Genomic DNA, 19,119 nt, shown 5'->3' with positions numbered 1-19,119 from the left:
GAAGTCATCAGGCCAGAAGAGTGCATTGTGATTTCTTATTATATTTAATGGAAAATTGAAGCATTTGGATATTTCCAAGGTGTAATTTGTTCTGATGGGTGGGCCGACAGTGAATTGGACTGCTTCACCAGGGAAGAGGCAAAAAATAAATTAAATTAATGACTGTGACGCATTCCAGGGAGGAGAGAATGCGGTTGATAATCCACCCCCACCATCACCCCTAACAAAAATCATCATTTTTATTGCAGTCACATCTCCTTGGGCTGCTGCTTCTTATGGGTATTCTTAAAGAAAACTTCCCCTCCAGTGGTTTTCTTTAGCCCAATAAGCACAGTCACTAATTTTCTCTCATTTGGAGATTCCCTCCTGGAACTATATGCCATTAAAATGCTTAGACATGTGGAAATGGGCTGATGGAGATATGAGGAGAAGGGGAGTTTCAGACGTGGAGAGACTTTGTCAGATGGAATGACTCTAACATGGGATTCACTAACCAAAAGAGAAAGATCCTGCCACTGGACGGTGAGGAGGAGAGCCGGGCCCCGTGCCCGGAAACGTCCAGGAGGCATCGTGTGCCCAGAGCACAGCTCAATGCCCAGCCTCTGCCAACTGCTCATTGGCCGAGTGAGCGAATGAGTGAGTGAATGAATGAATGAATGAACTCACGAACAAATGGGCGAATGAGCAAGACAGATGAGCCACTGAAGCAGAGAGGCGGACTGGAGTCTGGGAAGCAGGCTGGGGCAGGGGTGGGGGCAGGACGCAGGACTTGCGAGCGGGTGAGCATCAGTGGGAACCATCAACAGAGGGCAGCGCAGAGCACAGCATGGGGTGGGCGTGCGGGCTTGGCACGTGTCCCTTGGGGCAGCATGGACCCATAGTTGTGTGTCCCCTTCTTCATAGAACTTTTTACATCTTGCATTTACTTGTGTGATCATTCAATTCATGATCACAGGATAATATTCAGACTATTTAAGAACTGGGGTATCAGTGGCACCGACCAACCAGAACAGACACAATCCCAAGGGACACCAGCTAAAAACCCAGTGTGGCCATCCAGAATATCAGCCCTGACTGCATCTCAAGACCGAGGTTTTCGGAGGATGAGTATCATGTTTGTTTTAATACCTATTAAAGCCTCCGCACCTAGCTCAAGCCTTTGATACAAATATAGTTCCTCGTTTAGACACTGTGTCTGCTCTGGGTGTAGCAGCTACTCAGTAAATACCTGTGGAATGAGTGAATGCATTACGTAGGGAAGGCATGGACTGTGTGAAGTGAGACGGAGGCAGGGAGGTTTCCCTGGCCTACCCAAACGGCAGGACGGGCTGCCTTCCTTCCGGGGGCCACATAGGACCACCCTGGGGCCTTGACACACAGGGAAGGGAGGGCAGAGGCAGGTCCAGCACCCCCGCCCCCGGCAGCCCGGGCATTTCCTCCAAAGTGCTTTCCTCGGCTTGGGTAAATAACTCTGTTAATGCTCTCCAGACCGCTCCCCTTTGTTAGGGAGCGCAGTGCATTAATTAAAAACCACAGGCAGCTGTAAGTATCTCCAGAACAAGGATTAAGCCAGCTTTCTGTCAATTGCTTTCAAAGCGATTGCTTTTGCTTAAGAAATGCTTTCTTTAGGTGTTAAAGCAACGCGCTTTCCACTGTTCCATCTCCTCCGTTACCTCCTTACCCCGCTGGTCCCTTCCCCTAATTCATGCTTCAAACCAACTTCAGCGGGAAGGCCACAGTGAAATGCCGTGTGCCTGAAGCAATGCCCCCTTGGACAGACACGGCTCACTGGGTTCTAAGGTCATCAGAGCAAGGCCAGCATAGTGAACGGGTCAGTCCCCTGCCCCTGCCCACCTCTCAGCTTCAGCTGAGTTAAGGCACATATACCATAGTCACATCAAGCATGTTTACATGTGCCGATGAGGGGGAAGCAAAAGACAGGGCTGGTTCCTATGTAGTGTGCCTCAGTTTACCCTTCTTTTTTGCATCCGTTACATGGGTCGCTTACAGGATGACAGTGCACCCGGGGACCCGTTTTTGCCTTTTATGGGAAGGGACATTCTGATAGAGTGATTCAGGGGCGAGCCAGGCCGTCCCCCTACAGGGATGCAGCCCACCAGCGTAGGCTCTCAACATGACTGTTCAGATGAACTGCCCAGGAGATTGAACTACGTGGCCTTTAAGGGCCCTTCCTAGGCTGAGATGTAATGTTGTGAATCAAGCTGTCTTATGAGGTTGGAGCTGAGTTGTGAAGACTGTCTCCCCTCCTTCACGGGCAGGCAAGGACCATCCTTTCTGGACCATCCACTCTACCCGGCCTGTACAGTGGTTCCCCCCTTATCCACGGTTTCGCTTTCTGCGGTTTCAATTACCACGGTCAACTGCAGTCTGAAGATATTAAATGGAAAATTCCAGAAATAAACAATTCATACGTTTTAAATTGCATGCCGTTCTGAGTAGCGTGATGAGATCTCATGCTGTCGTGCTCTGTCTCACCCTGAATGTGAATCATCCCTTTGTCCAGCACATCAGTTAGCCGCTTGGTAGCCGTCTCGGTTATCAGATGGACTGTCAAGGTATTACAGTGCTGGCATTCAAGTAACCTTTATTTTACTTAATAAAGGCCCCAAAGTGCCAGAGAAGTGATGGTGGCAATCCGATACACCAAAGAAAAGCTGTAAAGTACTTCCTTTAAATGGAAAGGTAAAAGTTCTCGACGTAATAAGGAAAGAAAAACTCGAATGCTGAGATTACTAAGATCTATGGTAAGAATGAATCTTCTGTCCATGAAATTATGAAGAAGGAAAAGAAATTCATGCTAGTTTTACTGTCACACCTCGAACTGCAAAAGTTAGGACCACAGTGCATGATAAGTGCTTATTTAAGATAGAAAAGGCATTAAATTTGTACAGGATATTTGAGAGAGAGCCACAACATTCACATAACTTTTAATGCAGTATATTGCTGTAATTGTTCTATTTTATTATTAGCTGTTGTTCATCTCCTACTGTGCCTAATTTATAAATTAAAATGTATCATAGGTATGTATGTATGGGAAAAAACATAGTCTATATAGGGTTTGGTACTATCTGAAGTCCCAGGCATCCACTGGGGGTCTTGGAATGCATCCCCCAGGATAAGGGGAGACTATTGTATAAAGGGCTGGAGGGGCACTTGGGGATGGGGGTGGGAGATAGATAGGAGACCACAAGAAAGGCAAGGCAGAAAGAAGCAGTTCTGAGCCCCCAGACAATTTGAAATTTGCAGATCTTTACATTATAAGCAATGAATATTAAGTAAATCAATATGTTCTCCATTGAAGTGATAAATAATCAATCAGCTATAATAGCACAAAATATGTCTGAATTCTAATGTGGCCGTAAAATAAAATGTCAAATCTGAGGCAGACTTTTTTTTCGAGAGACCTGATATGAACTTCCTGAATTCCTCTCTCATCCTCACTCGAGGGCAGGCAATGGCTGTCTCCATCCTCCAGTACCTATGGGGATGACCTCAACACCTCTGTCCCCCTCATTTGGAAACCTTGAGGAATGACTTAAGATACAAGAGATAGTCACAGCCCCTGGTGAGAATTTAGACTCTGCACACACACACACACGCACGCGCGCACACACACACGTATACGCCTGACAGACCTGCATCTTGTCGTACACCATTCAGCAGATTGTGCTGTGAAACCCAGCCTCAGCAAAGAAAGAAAGGGGGAAAGAAAAGATCTAAATCAGGATAACATAAATAAGCCTGTGGCAGGCAGAGAAAAACCCAAACAAGTAATAACACCAGGGAAAAGTCACTGCTGAATTTATATGAAAACAGGATGTCACAAAAGCTGTTTGAGAGACCTCTGAGAGGCAGAAATCACAAAAATTCTTTCCTGCCAGCCTGTGGTTTGAAAGTGTAAGAATTACTCTTTTGTGAAACATTGGTGACCAATTTGATGATTTTCTGTCAGCAATCAGACTTTTTGTCTTATCATACTTAGTGGATTTGTGACTATTTCTCGCTCTCTGAAGTGTGTGTGTGTGTGTGTGTGTGTATTTAACTCACATTTGCATCTTTGCTCTTTTCTAAGGCTCTTCTCTTTGAACTATCAATGTGTTCAAGTTATAAACAAATAAACAAAACTCTATTTGTTCTTAAACCCTCATTGTTTCTCTAGCCCCTATCTTTTTCCAACCTTTTCCAGGACAAATATATATAGGATAAATGCGTGCATACTGGTCCAAGCTCAAATTTTGAGCTTCAGGCCCACGACTGGCCTTTTCTTAAAGCATAGTTTCAGTTCTTCTTTCCTCTTTCCTTTTGTCAATGGCTTCTTTCCTCAAGGTGAGTTCACTGCTGCAGATTTCAGTGGAGTAGAAAGGATGGCCGGCAAGGTTCAGCCGATTCTGTCTCGCTGCGGGATTGATGGGACCAGTCCCTTTGCGGTTCCTTCCATCACTCAGAGGTTTGGTTTGCCTTCTGGTTGCTTTGTTTCCAATGTCTCATATGCCAACCTAATGATGGGGACAGCTGCCTTCACACCTCAGATGCTGTCAGCCCTTCCATGATGAGGAAGAGGTAGGATGTGTTCCTCCCTGAGAACTTGACCTCAAATCCTAGTCCCCTGACACAACAAAATCTTCTTGTTCAGGATTGTCTACTACTCTCTGAGCCACTCCTAAGTAGAAGACACCCATCCACCAGTAGCAGACACCTCATAACTTCCTCCTTGTGCCAACACTCATGCTGGTCAATAAGGCATTATTGAGCATTTACTGTGTGTTCTGCAGTGAGCCAGATGCTATGGGCAATAAATTGGAAATTGTAAGACATGGTTTCTGCCCCTCTGAAGCTTATGTTCTAATTAGAGAGAAAATTCAAAAGTATGAGTGTCCATTATCAAATGCTCAAAGCGTTTCTGTTGATGCACGCACCTCTCTTTTTAACCTCAGGTCTGTGGATTATTAGGCTTTTTCTGTTACTTCCATCTTGTCTTAAAGCAAAAGGTACATGTGGTTCTTCTCTCCCATGGTTATTCTCAGAACGTGTGCTTTATTTACCTTTTATGGCAAATAGATGATGGCTCCCAAAGATGTCCATGCCTAATCCTGAAGGCTGTGAATATGTTACCTTTCATATCAAAAGCGACTCTACAGATGAGATTTGGTAAAGGATTTTAAAATGGGGAGATTATCCTGGATTATGTGGTTGGACCCAATGTAATCACAAGAGTCATTATATAGAGAGGCAAGAGGGACAGAGTCAGAGAAGGGGATGTGACAACAGAAGTAGAGGTAGGGGTGATGCAGGATCAGGAGCAAAGGATGCAGGCAGCTTCTAGAAGCTGGAAAAGTCAAGGAAATAGATTCTCCCCCAGAGCTTCCAGAAGGAACCCGGCCCTGCCAACCCATCTTCGACTTCTGACCTCCAGAACTGTAAGACAATAAATTGGTGTTGTTTTCAGCTACTGAATTTGTGGTCCTTTGTTATAGCACCAATAGGAAACTAATACACAATCATACCATCCCTGGTTACCTGACCCACATTTGCATCTTTGATCTCCTTTTCTACAGGTCATGTATTGTCAACACATATAGGTCATAAACAAATAAACAAAACTCCATTTGTTTTTAAACCCTCAGTGCTTCTCTATCTCCTATATATTTTTCAACCTTTTATAGCCAAATTACTTTAAACATGGTCTAAGGCAGTGATTCTCAAATCTATCACCAAAATCACCCATGGAGTCTTTAAATAATACATCTTCCCAGGCTTCCCCACAGACCTGCCTCGCTGGGGCTCCCTGTCCATCACTGATCTTTGGCACCTACCACACTAGTGAGAAGATTCTCAAGGAAGTTTACCACATTGCTCCTCCTCCCCCATTTGCATAATCACTCAACCCACTGGCTTTTCCTTAGTCTGCTTGCTTTGAAACTCTGCTGCATTTAACCATACTTCAACATCTTCCTGAAGATTCTTTCTTGGCTTCTAAGTCCCTTTACTGGTTCGGCTCTCCTAATTTCTCCTTAACTACTCATTTGTTTCTTTCCTAACCTTTAAGATGAGTCATCAGATCTATCTGTTTATCTGTCTATTATCTATCTATCTATCTATCTATCTATCTATCTATCTATCTATCTATCTATCTATCTATCTATCAGTCTATCTATTAGTCTATCTGTTGGTCTATCTATCTATCTATCTATCTATCTATCTATCTATCTATCTATCTATCTATCTATCTTTCTATCCATCCATCCATCTGTCGATCTATCTATCTGTCGATCTATCTGTCGATCTACCTATCTATCTATCTATTATCTATCTGTCTATTATCTATCTCTCTAACTGTTGGTCTATCTATCTATCGTTCTATCTATCTATCTATCTCTGGTATTTTCATTGTTCATCTCCTTCCTCTCTCGCCCGGAGCTCAGCTATTCTCATGGCACCACAGAGTCCCTCCTTCTTCTGTGTGGACAACTAACTGCTAAACTTGTAGCTTCTGCTCTGACCACTCTTCTAACTGTAGCATCACTTTAACAACTGGATGCTATAGCTACCCTTTGTTAAATGCTTTTAGTCTTCACCACAACCCTACAAGATCTTAGCCCTGTTGTCACAGGTAAGGACACTTAGGCTCCTGGAGGTTGTGCCCAGCCAGAGGTCATATCTCCCTGTGAACCAGATTCAGAATGTGCCCTCAACTTTCTGTTGGTCACCAGAATTCTCGATTCTTCTTGACAAGTTTTCAGAATCAAACTGTATAGGGAGCTGACCTCCTTCTTTGGGGGATTCTGAAGACCTAAGTCCATGATCATGCCTATGTTTCTTACTAAAACCAAGAGTGAATCTATCTGTGTGTACATCTAAAAGATGATCTGTCCAAGAGAAGATACCAGCTTTTCTCAAAGTGAGGAACTCCCTATTTTTCCATTTATTTAAAACTTACCCTTCCTTCAGTGCTCAACTGGATGTCTCTGTGCACAGAGCTCTTCCAGACCAAGCCCATAGGGAAGAAATCACTCTTTTACTGAACTAAAGGTGTTCAAGATGTTCAGAATAGGGACGATATAGTAAACACTCCCGTCCACACCCATCCCAAACCCAAGTATCTGGGAACATGATTCTAGGGTGTTGCCAAAGGTTATTCAAATGATGACATATTGTATTAAACTTGGGAATACTTTTCTCTGCTATCTAGTAACTGGTTTTTCTGAACAGGACACCTAGCTTAGAACTGTTTCCTATCTCTGAGTAACTTCTCTGCTCTCATGGGACAGGAATCCTCTCTCTAAACTGAGCTGGTCTTGGAAACTCCCCTTTATTTGTGAAGGTCGATCTTTGTTCCCCAAGAGGTCGTTCAGCCCAGATCTGCTTCATCACTTTTCTACCAAGGCGTTTAGGTGCTCTGTGCAAATGTAACCAGTCCTAGCTTCCCGGAATTCCTAAGATAAGTATGCAGATAGATGGTTCCCCACCCCTACCCTCAACTGTGCAATGTGAGATGGGAGAAGAGAGGGACCAGCCCAGATCAGCACCAGGCAAAGGCATCCATTACCAGCTTGACCTTAGAGAAGGATGTATATTCCTACATGGAGGAGGAAAGTGTGAGCTTCTTTTAATGCACCAAGCCTGAGTAGAGACCTGAAGGTAGAAATAAGAATGAATGATGGACAAAGTTGGCCGTAATGAGGAAACTAGTCTGGTTGAGCTGGAGCATTTATGAGATGTGAAATTAGTTAAGTGTGCAGGGTCAGATCCTGAAGGCTCTTAACCACCAGCCATTAGCCTTGGTGTTAGGGCATTGAGTATCCTTGTATATTTTAAAGCTGGAAAGTGATCTAATGCTTAGGTTTCCATAAATAACAAACCAAAAGGAAGAAGAAAAAAGTAGCCAAATATCTTAAATTCCTCTTGGGCCTATTGTCTGAATTATCCTGGACCCCAAACACACATACTTGTGCAGATTTTCTTGGATTATTTATTTTGGTTTGAATGTACACAGTGGAGAACTCGATGTGAGCTTGGCTGGATGCTTCAGGGAAAAGGACTGTGTTGTGTATGCATCTGTTGATGCAACTGGTACCCAGACCATCTGTGGGTGGTTCCTGCCATTCTTAGCAGCCCTCCTCTCTTGCAGAAAGAAGGCTCCTACACTGAGTCATTTGGTGGCCACTGAATTTTATTTTAGAGATGTGTCCTAAATACTGTGAGCTTCCCACTCACTATGCAGAAGAGAATGCCCTTTGAGAAGAGGATTCCTATTTGTCTAACAACAGCACGCTGCCCGGGCATTCTCTCTCTTTTGTCACAGGCTGAATGAGGACACGTTCAGCCTTTGAGCTCCAAGGGTGAGTGTATCCAGGGAGAACGCTTAGCAGCCTGTTAGGGTTTGAGTCTGAACTATACCTTTATGTCACCCTACATGTGAAGATGCATGTACATCACCATTTCAGTGTTCCAGAAGAATCAGAATCATAAAATTTAAGAACTAGAAGGGACGTGGGAGTCCAACTGCCTACAAATCACTAAACTCCCTTTATAGCAGATCCAATTAAGAGTCATTCTGGAATGAAATAATGCCATTTGCAGCAACATGGACGGACCTAGAGATTATCATACTAAGTGAAGTAAGTCAGAAAGAGAAAGACCAATACCATATGATATGACTTATATGTGGAATCTAAAATAGGACACAAATGAACTTATCTATGAAACAGAAACAGACTCACAGACATAGAGAGCAGACTTGTGGTTGCCAAGGGGGAGGGCAGGGGTGGGTTGGACTGGGAGTTTGGGATTAGCAGACGCAAACTATTATATATAGGATGGATAAACAAGGTCCTACTGTATAACACAGGGAACTATATTCAATATCCTGTGATAAACCACAATGGAAAAGAATATGAAAAAGAATGTGTGTGTGTGTATATATATATACACACACACACATTCTTATATATATATATATATATATATATATATATATATATATATATATATGTAAAACTGAATTACTTTGCTTACAACAGAAATTAACACAACATTGTAAATCAACTATACTTCGATTTTTTTAAAAAAGAGTCATTCTGTTTCTTCTTGCTAGCTTCTTCTGACAGAAGACTTGCCACCTTACAAAGATATCTAATCCACGGTACCCAGTAAGCTCATACACTGCTTCCATGCAGTACTTCCAGAGAGACTGAGTTATATGTCTGAAGCTCACCAAAAATCGTACCTGCAGAGCCAGCAAATTCATAGCTAGGCATTTATCTAAGGAAAGATATGAATCAAACAATCAGTTAATCAAGGTATTATATTCCTCTCAATAGTAGTAAGGAAATCAAGTGAATTACAAATCTTGCTGTAGAATAATAAATATTAATAGAGAATACCAGTAATAGCTAATATTTTCGGCACTTGCTCTGTGCCTTTGCTGAGAGCTTTATATGTATTAGTTCATTCATTATTCACTCAGCTCTGCGATGTTTATGGAATGTGTGTCTATGCGAGTGGGTTTTGGAGGCTGGAAGGGCTGGGGATTCTGTGAACACGTTAGGGTTTGTGAGGACCAGCTAGCAGTGTCTCCTCCCTCCCATCCCCTACTGTCACTTCTGAGTTGCTGTCCTGCCCCCAGGTCTCTGCCTCCCTGGAGTTGAACAAAACATTTCCGCAGTTTGGTTACACCATGAATGGGGTCAGTTATCTTTTCCTTCCATCCTGAAAAGACAGGCACCCCCAGGAGGTAGGATCTCTAGGAGTGCTTTGAAGAAAGAGGGAAACAGCATTGGGCAAAGTTCTGAAGAAGGAAAATTGAATCCCATGGGTCTTTTACATGCATGTTAATACTTAATTGTTTTCGTTGTTCTTTGGGGAAGCCAAAAATGCCTCCTAGCTTTCTGGACCTCACAACCCTGGGGAAGAGCTGTGCTATCTGTCAGACACTGGACTGTAAACCCGGGTTTCTGCTAGCTGTGAGCGTAGCCTTTGAGAGACCTGGACCTTAGCTAACATCACAATGATCCGAACTGTATCCAGGTCCCCCCGAGCTCTCAGTTGCACTGAAATCCTTCTATAAAGGGGGACAGGTTCATGCCAGAGAGTCTTTCTTATGCCGTTCTTAAAAACTTGACCATTTTTTTTTATGATCAAGTATGATTTCAGTAATAGAGAATTGGTTTCTTATTAAATCAAAGGAGAAAGATATCAAGCATGGTAGGTATTATACTTTAAGTTGATTACAAAAAGCATTTATTGAGGGTTAACCACTAGGCACTGGATAGAAAATCAATTACACGGTAGTTAAACATCCAATAATATGTGTTTTAATGAACGATTCATATTTAACACCTCTTATGAAATCATGGGCTCTATTGGAGTTTGGGGGAGCTAAGCTGCAGTTGGGATATCTGAGTTAACTCTTGAAAAACCTGGCGCCATTTAAAAGAAAGAAATTGACATGTAGTTGATTTACAAATATATTAGTTGCAGGAATATCACTCATAGGTGGAATCTGATGCCACGTTTTGTCAAACAGCATTTCACAGCCTCATGGGAAGTGAGGGCTGGTTCACTTCAGTTCTAGGATCGTGACTCCTGACCCACACAGCTTCGAAGAGTCACCATCTAGACTAGGCTCAAAGACGACACTGGCATCACATTGGCCTGAAAGAGCAAGTCGTTATTTTGAAGAACTCACTAGGATGATGCCGTGCATTATGAAATGACATTTCCAGATTTCTTTAGGTAACTTGAAGAGCCACGTGTCCCAGTCCCTGGAGACCCATCTCTCCATCATCTGCTGTATCACCTCTTACGCGATATGTGATCACCTGACCCAGAGATCTTTATCTTGAAAAGGTGTTTGTATGTACTGTGTGCGTGTTTAAGTCAACTCAGTTGCTATTCATTCTTTCCCTTTTCACTACACTGTCCAATCAAATGTGGTTTCAGGATAGAAGGAGGCCATCCAGTTTCGAAACATGCCAAGACACCCACACTCCCAGCTTCCTTGAACGTCGTTCTGGAATTCCCTAGCTCTGCTGCTGCTCTGGGTTCTATAATGTGTGGCTACTCTTTTCAAAGGAGTTCACAGTCTGTGCCTCTAGAATCAGACCATGGAAGAGTCCTTCAGTTTAGCCGATTCACAGCTATTTTACAGAGTTATAGGAGAGGTGAAGGAAAGAGCAAAGAGTGGAAGACCAGAAGAAAATAGCAGTGTGCAGGTGGCAATTGAAAATGAGAACCAGTGAAACAGGGAGAATACAAAGTGGGTATTTCATAGGTAGAGGACGGCGGTGGGGAAGGTTAGCTCCCACGTGCGAGATGCTGAGTGGGCAAAGGACCGTGGGAGTGAGTAAGCTATTGACTCAGAAAACACCGGCTTTGGCTGACTGTATGGAGATCACCAAACAAAGCTGAGGAAGGTAGGATGGTTAGCACTTAGGAGCTTGGGCTGTGGAGCCTGGCCGACGAGATGCTTTCTGCCACTTGCTAGCTTTGTGGTTGGGAAGTCAACCCCTCTACGCCTGGAGACATGATACCAAGTACCTAGTACAAGGTCTGCCACATCCTAATCACACCATAAACCTTGGTTGAACAATGTGTGCTCAATGATATCTACCTTATATGGTTGTTTTGTCCAGATAAATTGCAAAACCCATATGGAACATTTAGTGTATTGCCTGATGCATCATAACTGTAACATTAATGATAACAATTATTATTATTACACATATTAGTAGGATATCCAAGTGTTTGATTTTCTGTAGTCATTTAATCTTATTATCTAAGTGATGTCCTTCCTGTTATGATTGCTGGGACATATTTTGTGAGCTCTTATGATTGTGAGTGACATAAAACACATTTTCAAGGTACATTAAATAAATGAATCAATTAATCTGTAGGACTTCAGAGTGGAAAGTCACCTTACTGAACATCTAGTCTAGCCTGTAGATTTTATAGGCATAGCCTATAGATCCTTTTCTGACAATATATAAATATTATAACTGAAGCAGAATAGCATTTTATTAACGAGGAAGCTGAGGCCCAGAGAGGTTAGATGGTTTGGGCTGGGTGACCCAGTACATGAGGACCAAATCAGAACTACAGCCCAGGTCTTGCAGCTCCCAACGTGGTAGCATGTCATGTCAACCGGATCTTCCCTTCTGGGGGACAAGGGTGGCTGGCCAGTTGCAGAGCCTGGAGGCTACTGCCTGAGATGTGACTTCATTTTGCAGTTTCAGGGGCTGTACCATCATTTTAGGGGAAGAAATGCAACTCGAGTCTATGCTCCAGGTTCTTGTCCTCACAGGGGGTGTTTGAGCCCCAGTTGGAGGGCTCTGGGTTCCTTCGTTCCAGTTCAGAATTCTTGGCAGTTCTGGTTAGGCTTCCTGACTTGATCTGAATGTCTAAAGCACCCAGCTCAGGATCTGAGGTTTGGAGAGGCACCACCTAGCAGCTGTCACCATAGGTTGTGGGAAGGGCACATGAAGAGTGCCAGGAGTCAGATGAAAGAGGTCAGTGCCGCTTGGGGAGGGAAGTGGCAATTCTCCTTAGACGGCACATCCCTACTTTTTATGGCTGATGTGCTGGGTGGATCAAAGGGAATTTGCACAGAAAAAGTAACCAGGAAAGAGAAGATATGGTGACTATGAGGGGACAAGAAGTGAGAAGAGTGTGTGGGTACCTGCCTCCGGGAAGCATGTGGTCTCACTTCCCTTCCAGCCTGGTTGACTCCAGCCCGTTCCCTTGGAACTTCAATCCAGGGAACCCTAGGCCAAAGGACACATGACAAGTACTCAATAGGTATTTGATGAATGAATGAATGAACCCATGAATGAATAGAACTTTAAGGAAGTTCTAATAGCTGAAAGCTATTAGAGGTCCTTAATGGACCACAAGTGATGAATATAATCAATATGGTTGCAATGATTAATTCCAATAAAGCAACTCTAAAATAAAGCTCTAACAGAAGCTTGAAACTGCAGAATTTATAGTCATCAACATGCTTATTGTTGTCACCATCTTGTTGGTGACCTGCCTGGAACTGTCCCCCCTCTTTCCAGCTGCCCTAACGAGGTGGGAAGGCTTAAGTCTAGGAACCCAGCAGAGGAGGGGTACATCTGTTGTGTGTCTAATGAGGCTATTAGGGTGGAGGAAGGTGAGCAGCTTTCCCCAAAGGCACCAGCGTAATCCTGAGATCTGTTTCCGCACAGCTTGGGGGAACGTATCTGAAGATTTGCTCAATTGCAAGTACAGATTAAAATGATACTGAAAGGACCCAGGCCACATTCTTCCAGGAACCTTGTGGAGACTGGGGAAAAATGACTTTTTTCAACAGGACGGCAGTGCTGGCTGGAAGGAAGGTGAAGAAAGAAGGTGTAGGACTCCTTCCTCGGTCCCTCCAGGAAATAAGCGGAGGTGTCCTCATGCCGCGGACACAGCCAGCCGTGTCAGATCCACACTTGCGGCTGAAGGTTGCTGACACACCGCTGAAGAGCTCTAGATGCTGGGATGCCCGAGAAGGATGGCGATGGCTTTGTCGTGACAAAAGTCACACTGGACAGCGGCCAGGCGGGGGCGGGGGCTGCAGAGAGCGGGGCCCTGAGAATCTGCGCACGTGTCAAAGCAGTTTTGTCATCGGGAAAGCAAACCGAAAGCGAAGCATAATGGAGAACTCGGGGCAGACAGGGTGTGTCAGTGAGATTTAATTTGTTTCAGAGCAGAGGGAGTCGCGAGGGCCCCTGTCCTTGATTGAAGTGGACGCGCGAGGTGGGCACAGATGGAGGGCTGGAGCTCTTCATCCCAGACGGGACGTGGGTCCACCCGTCCCATCAACCTCTTCATCAGCGTCTTGAATAAAAGGCAAGTGGAAAGAGGGCAGAACATAGCCTGCAGATTAAATCTGGTCAGAGCCAATATCTGACAATCCCCCATGCTGTTAGCCAAATGAAAGTTAATGCAACTATGAATTAGCAGCTCCGGGAGCCGGGGAGGAGGGAAGTGGGTTCTCCTCCAACTCATCTCCAGCCCAGATGGAGACAGAGACAGGAGCCCCGGGAGGCCAGTGTGTGCCCCCCAAGCATGCAGGTGTTGGAGGGGGTGGCGGGTGTGGGCGCCCCCCCTTGGGCTGCCCCGCTCTCGTCTCAGAGTCGTGCCTTGTCTCCCATGGAGCCCACATGAGCGCTGCCTCTTCTGGAAGGTTTCAATGGCAAAGGCGCCCTGTCCCGTCCGAGAAAAATTGGTTCATGCTCTCATCTTCCTCCTGCCCACCTGGAGCGCGACTCTTTCCTCACAGTGAGCCCTGGAAGGTTCCCTGGCCTGGCCCGGCCCTCGATATCCAAATGAAGTCCCCACCAGCCTGAATTCAGTGACAGCGTATCCCGCAAACCTTGAGACTTGGCCGTTTCCCCACTTGGTTTTCACTCACCCCAACAGGATGTTAATGAAACAAAGAGGACAAAGGGGAACGCGGACGCCTTCCTTTCACTTATGGAGATGGCTCTTTAATGCTCCCCTTAGAGGACATGCCTGCCCTTGACCCCTTACATCAGTCATTCTGGTCCCCCTGACCCTGCGGTCGTGCCCACCTCCCAACCTTCCACTTCACATGGCACTCACGCTCAGAAATGTATTCAATATTAATGCCTGAGGTTCATTTAGCTTTCGGTCCGTGATTTAATCTCGTCCTGGGCTTGTCCTCACCCGTACTCCATGGCACTGTGTCAATGTGCTCGCAAGCTCCTAAGAGGCAGAGTCGGCCATGTCTAGGCAATTCTGTGTGTACAATGCAGTCTGTAAAGGGGCTTCTTTTGATGATGATGGTGATAATGATATCAGATTGTGCCGAGAAGGGCAGAGAAAAGCTGTGATTAGTTCCAGGAGTGAGGCTTTCTGTGGCAGAGGTGGAATCTCCATCCCTCACTGAGACACAGCTTTCACTGGAAGTGAGAGGAGGGAAAGGATGAAGGTGATTGTCTTACCATGAGGGCTGCTCAAGGCCCAAAGCCATCTCAACAGCCAACCCCCGAGACCCCCAAGAGAAAGGCCCAGTGGAGCGGCACCAGGGTCCATGACACTGATGGGAACATTTATCAGAAATCTGCAAATGAGAGTGCCGGAGCAGAGGCTTGTCCCAAGAGACTTTGTCTGCAGTAGGTGGGAGGTTGGAGGGAATATCTTAGAATAAAATCTTTTAATGTTCCTCGCCACAGCATTAGAGCCTCCTTAATATGACAGATCGGCGCTCCTGCCTACTTTACTGCCTGCATGTTAATGAGTGGAGCCCAGGTAACAGCGCCGTTGGGTGGGGACAGTTTACAAACAGCTTGGCTTTGAGATGCTCAGGGACAGAGAAGGAAGATGAGGTTGCATGAAAGCAGCAAGCCTGGAGGAGGAGGCTGCCTCCCTGCAAGCCCTGGGGTCTCAAGGAGAGCCCCCCGGGAGTGTCCTTGCTCCAGGAGGGGCCACACAGAGAGAGCCAGCGGGGACCTGAGACTCCCTTCCGCTGAACGACCCCATTCATTAAAACAATATACAAAACACCCTCCAATGCAGGCCACGTGGCTTCCAGGATGAATGCAGGTCATTGTCCCCGACCGGCTGCCACTTCATGGTACTTGAGTGACCCTCTCCAGCTGGGAGAGCAGGGGAGGGAGTGGGCCCTGGGCTTTTACAGAATGTGTACGCCCCTGTTTTCTGAATCCAAGGTAACTGATTCTTTGTTAACCAGGTTCTTGAGGTCACTTTGCTACCTTGACAGGGTGATACAGTGGCCAGTGTTAATCAGGCCCTTGGGAACACTGGAGATCGTGTGGTGATGGTGAGGATGATGATGATGATGATGGTGATGATGACGTCATGTAACCGGTACCCAGTGCTCACCATGGGCCAGACATGGCAGTAGGTGTTCTAGATGCCGGTATTATTTAATCCTTACTCAACTATTTGCTTGATAATGCTATTACTCCATTTTTATTAAGGAGTAAACTAAGTCTCAAAGAGATTAATAACTTGATTACAGTTATAAAGCTCTTAAGTGATGGAAAATGCAAAAGTATTAATCACTGGAGGAATGTATACAGAGCTCCCTTGGACTGTGTTATATTACAGAGTACTTGAACCAGAAGGGAATTTAGATATTATCTAGCCCAACACTTTTTATTACTTGAGTGAAAATAACTGAAGCCAGGAAAGCTGAAGAGACTCCTGTAAGGCTAAAGCCCTGGAAATTGGCAAAGCTGGCGTGAAAGGCTAGTTTCTGTCGAATTCTAGCCCTTTGTTCTTTTCACTTTGGCAGACTCCTTGTCTCATTGTCTTCCCGTTTGGAGTGCTGCAGGATTTTCATTTTTAAGTAACCTGTTGACGGCTTGTGGTGAATTAAGTGCATGATGGAACTAGAACGTCTACAAATTGGAAAATAACCAGGGGGAAGCTTGTGTCCATTGAGCAATTATAGGTGCGCTGAGACAGACGCCTGGGAAGCCCACCGTCTTCCCCAGGGAGGCAGCCATCTCCACCCGGCCTGCCTGGGGAAGCCTGCAGAGTTGGAGGTGTTTGGTTCTGGTCCTGGTCCTGGGACACTCGTTCATCCAGGCTGGTACCCGAAGACTGAAAAAGGATGAAGAGGAGAGAGTGGGAAAATGAGCAGAGATGAGGCCTTCCCTCTTACCTACCTGAGTGTGCCCAGCACGTGCTCCAGACGGGAGTGATATAAATGTCAGTTTAGGTACCACACTAGGCAGGCCGCCAGGAGACCCCTGCAGATCCCTAAGGCCTCCTTGCAGAACTTCTGACTCAGGAAGTCTAGGTTAGGAGTCATCTGTATTTGAAAAAATTGCTTCCCAGGTGATTCTGATTATCGGCCCAACTTGGAGCCACTACTGAAGGCTCTAATGTCACCAGGCAAAACACAGGGGAGGCTGGAGAGATAAGCGACAGTGTGGCCAGTTAAATGAAAGAAGGTGGTATAGGGTTTGGAGGGATGTTTTTGGTTTTGTTTTAACTATAACTCCTGGGCTATTGCTAAGAGAGACACTGAGGGTGATTCCAGCATTGAGAAACAAGAAAAAAAGGTTTTATGGGTGTGGTCCATTATTTGAATGCAAATGAAATCTTCCATAATTACAACTTCTTGTCCAACATGAAGGCTCAATTGAAATAAAATCATGAATGGTGTCTGAATTATCTAGATCAGTTCTCCTGTATGCATTGTCCCTGGTAGTCAACAGATAAAGCCTCCATCACACTAGGTAATTATCTGGATAAGTGAGGCAACTAATAACTCCACAGTAAACCAGCCATGAGTGAATTTGCTGGGACAACTTAGACTGATGGAGCCAGAGGAGAGGAGGGACCCAGAGCGTGGTCCAAAGGGCTACATACATGGCAATCATGACCTCATCCGGTGCTGTCGGCATTTAAGGGCTGAATTACTGCCTATAGGAGCAAAGGTGGGGGACAAGGATAAATTAGAAGTCTAAGGTCATCCCTCAGTTTCCCAGCAGGCAGGCTCCCAAAGTGAAGTATTATGAGCCATGTGACTGGAAGAATACAGCAACTTCAATACTGAGAACCTGGTCTTAGCACGTAAGATGAATGTCTGGACACTCTGTGGTAGCAGAGGGGGGTGAACACACACACACACACACACACACACACACACACACACACACACACACGCAGCATAGATATGGGAAAAAATTTACTTCTCTCCATTGTAAATTTAAATGAAGTCCGGAGTAGTGAAGGCCATTTGTAAGGTCTGCTGAGCTAATGGATTCATAATGACTTTTAAAGCTTCACTCGGGTAAGAAATACTGTTCATTTTTTAATTGCATATAATTATATTTTTTCATAATCTAGGGTGGCATAGCAAAAGTAAATCTGCTGGCTTAGTTATCAATCTTTTTATTATCTGGAACCCTGCTGAAATAAAAAGAAAAAGAAACAACTATTGTTTTTCTAATCTAGGAAAAAGGATTTTTAAGAATACTCTCAACGTTAAATGAGTTATGACACTTTTGATGGGAAAGCACTGGTTAGCTGCAACGATTGATACTCCTTTGGGGGAATGCTGTTTGTAGAAGTGCCGGGTGTTCTGACCTACCTGTGGTCCACACTCCTGCTTGTCCTGGAGGAGTGGCATTTAATGGTCTGTTCAATAAGCTGAAAGAGTCCATTTTTATCCCTAGAGGTGGACTCTGTGAAAATCTTCAAGCTTGAAGGGGCAGGAGGTAGGGGGAAGGGACAGTGAAGAGGGTGGTAAGAAGGCAAGGGGGTGAAGTTCCTGGGAGCGTACTCAGATTTATCTTTCTGCTGGGTTTCTCCTAATGATTTTCCCAAGGCCCTCATAGGACCCTGTGGTTCACTCAGAGTGACCCTGGGGAAGAAGATGTATCTCTGAAGGACACGGCATGATAACTTGGCCAGGAAGATTCAGTGCTTTCATGGGGATAAGATTTGCTGTATTCTCAGTTTCTTGCAAAGTGGAAATGCTGAATCAACCGTATGTAGGGAAGCAGCCTCATCTGGGAGGAATGAGGGCGAGTTCTGGTCTACAGGACCATGACAAGGGAAGGAGGGACGTTTTGCTCACCAAGGTACAGCGTGGTTCTCCACATCCAACTCTCCTTGTGTCTCATCTCACTAATCCGAGAGATGCCCTCAGCCTGCGAGAGGCACCGTCTCTAGGAGACAGCAGTTGGGTGGCCAGTGGAGGCCTGTTAAGTGAGGCAGCCTCTCGACAGCACCGTCCCAGCCCTCACTGAGCTGCCACGTGGGCCTGTCTTCTCCCTGGCCCAGCATTCCGTGATCCCTCGAAAAGGCATCAATTCCGTTCGCCCCGTGTTTGAGTGAATCAATTATTCAGTCATTGTTGGGGAGGCAGTAACCCAGAAAGAAAAACTAATTAAGCTCTTAAAGGTTGAGCAACCCATATGGGTCTGATGGAGATGAATGATGTTGCAGTGCATCTCAGAAGGGGGAGATGACTTCCTGTGAAGAGACAGCAGTTAGCAATGAACATCTCTGAATCCCTTCAAACTATTTTTTACCATCCTCCCCTAGTCCCAAACCAACATGCACATCAAGCCCATTGACAGCTCAAGG

At 45.2% G+C, this 19,119-nt stretch overlaps 1 protein-coding gene and 1 long non-coding RNA gene across 5 annotated transcripts in view; both read left to right on the top strand.

The window, feature by feature from the left end:
- The window catches only part of KIRREL3 (kirre like nephrin family adhesion molecule 3), a 559,614-nt gene that overhangs the window by 45,004 nt on the left and 495,491 nt on the right, over positions 1–19,119 (top strand). The gene's annotated exons all lie outside the window — the stretch shown is intronic.
- Positions 9,006–13,574, top strand: LOC309606152. Its single transcript, XR_014231675.1, has 2 exons — positions 9,006–12,125; positions 12,651–13,574. It is a non-coding gene; the product is annotated as an uncharacterized lncRNA (long non-coding RNA).

This window comes from Balaenoptera borealis (assembly GCF_965194805.1).
Source record: "Balaenoptera borealis genome assembly, chromosome: 11".
Classification (NCBI taxonomy): Eukaryota; Metazoa; Chordata; class Mammalia; order Artiodactyla; family Balaenopteridae; genus Balaenoptera; species Balaenoptera borealis.
The sequence above is the reverse complement of the archived record's forward strand: the minus strand, read 5'-3'. Positions and strand labels throughout refer to the sequence as shown.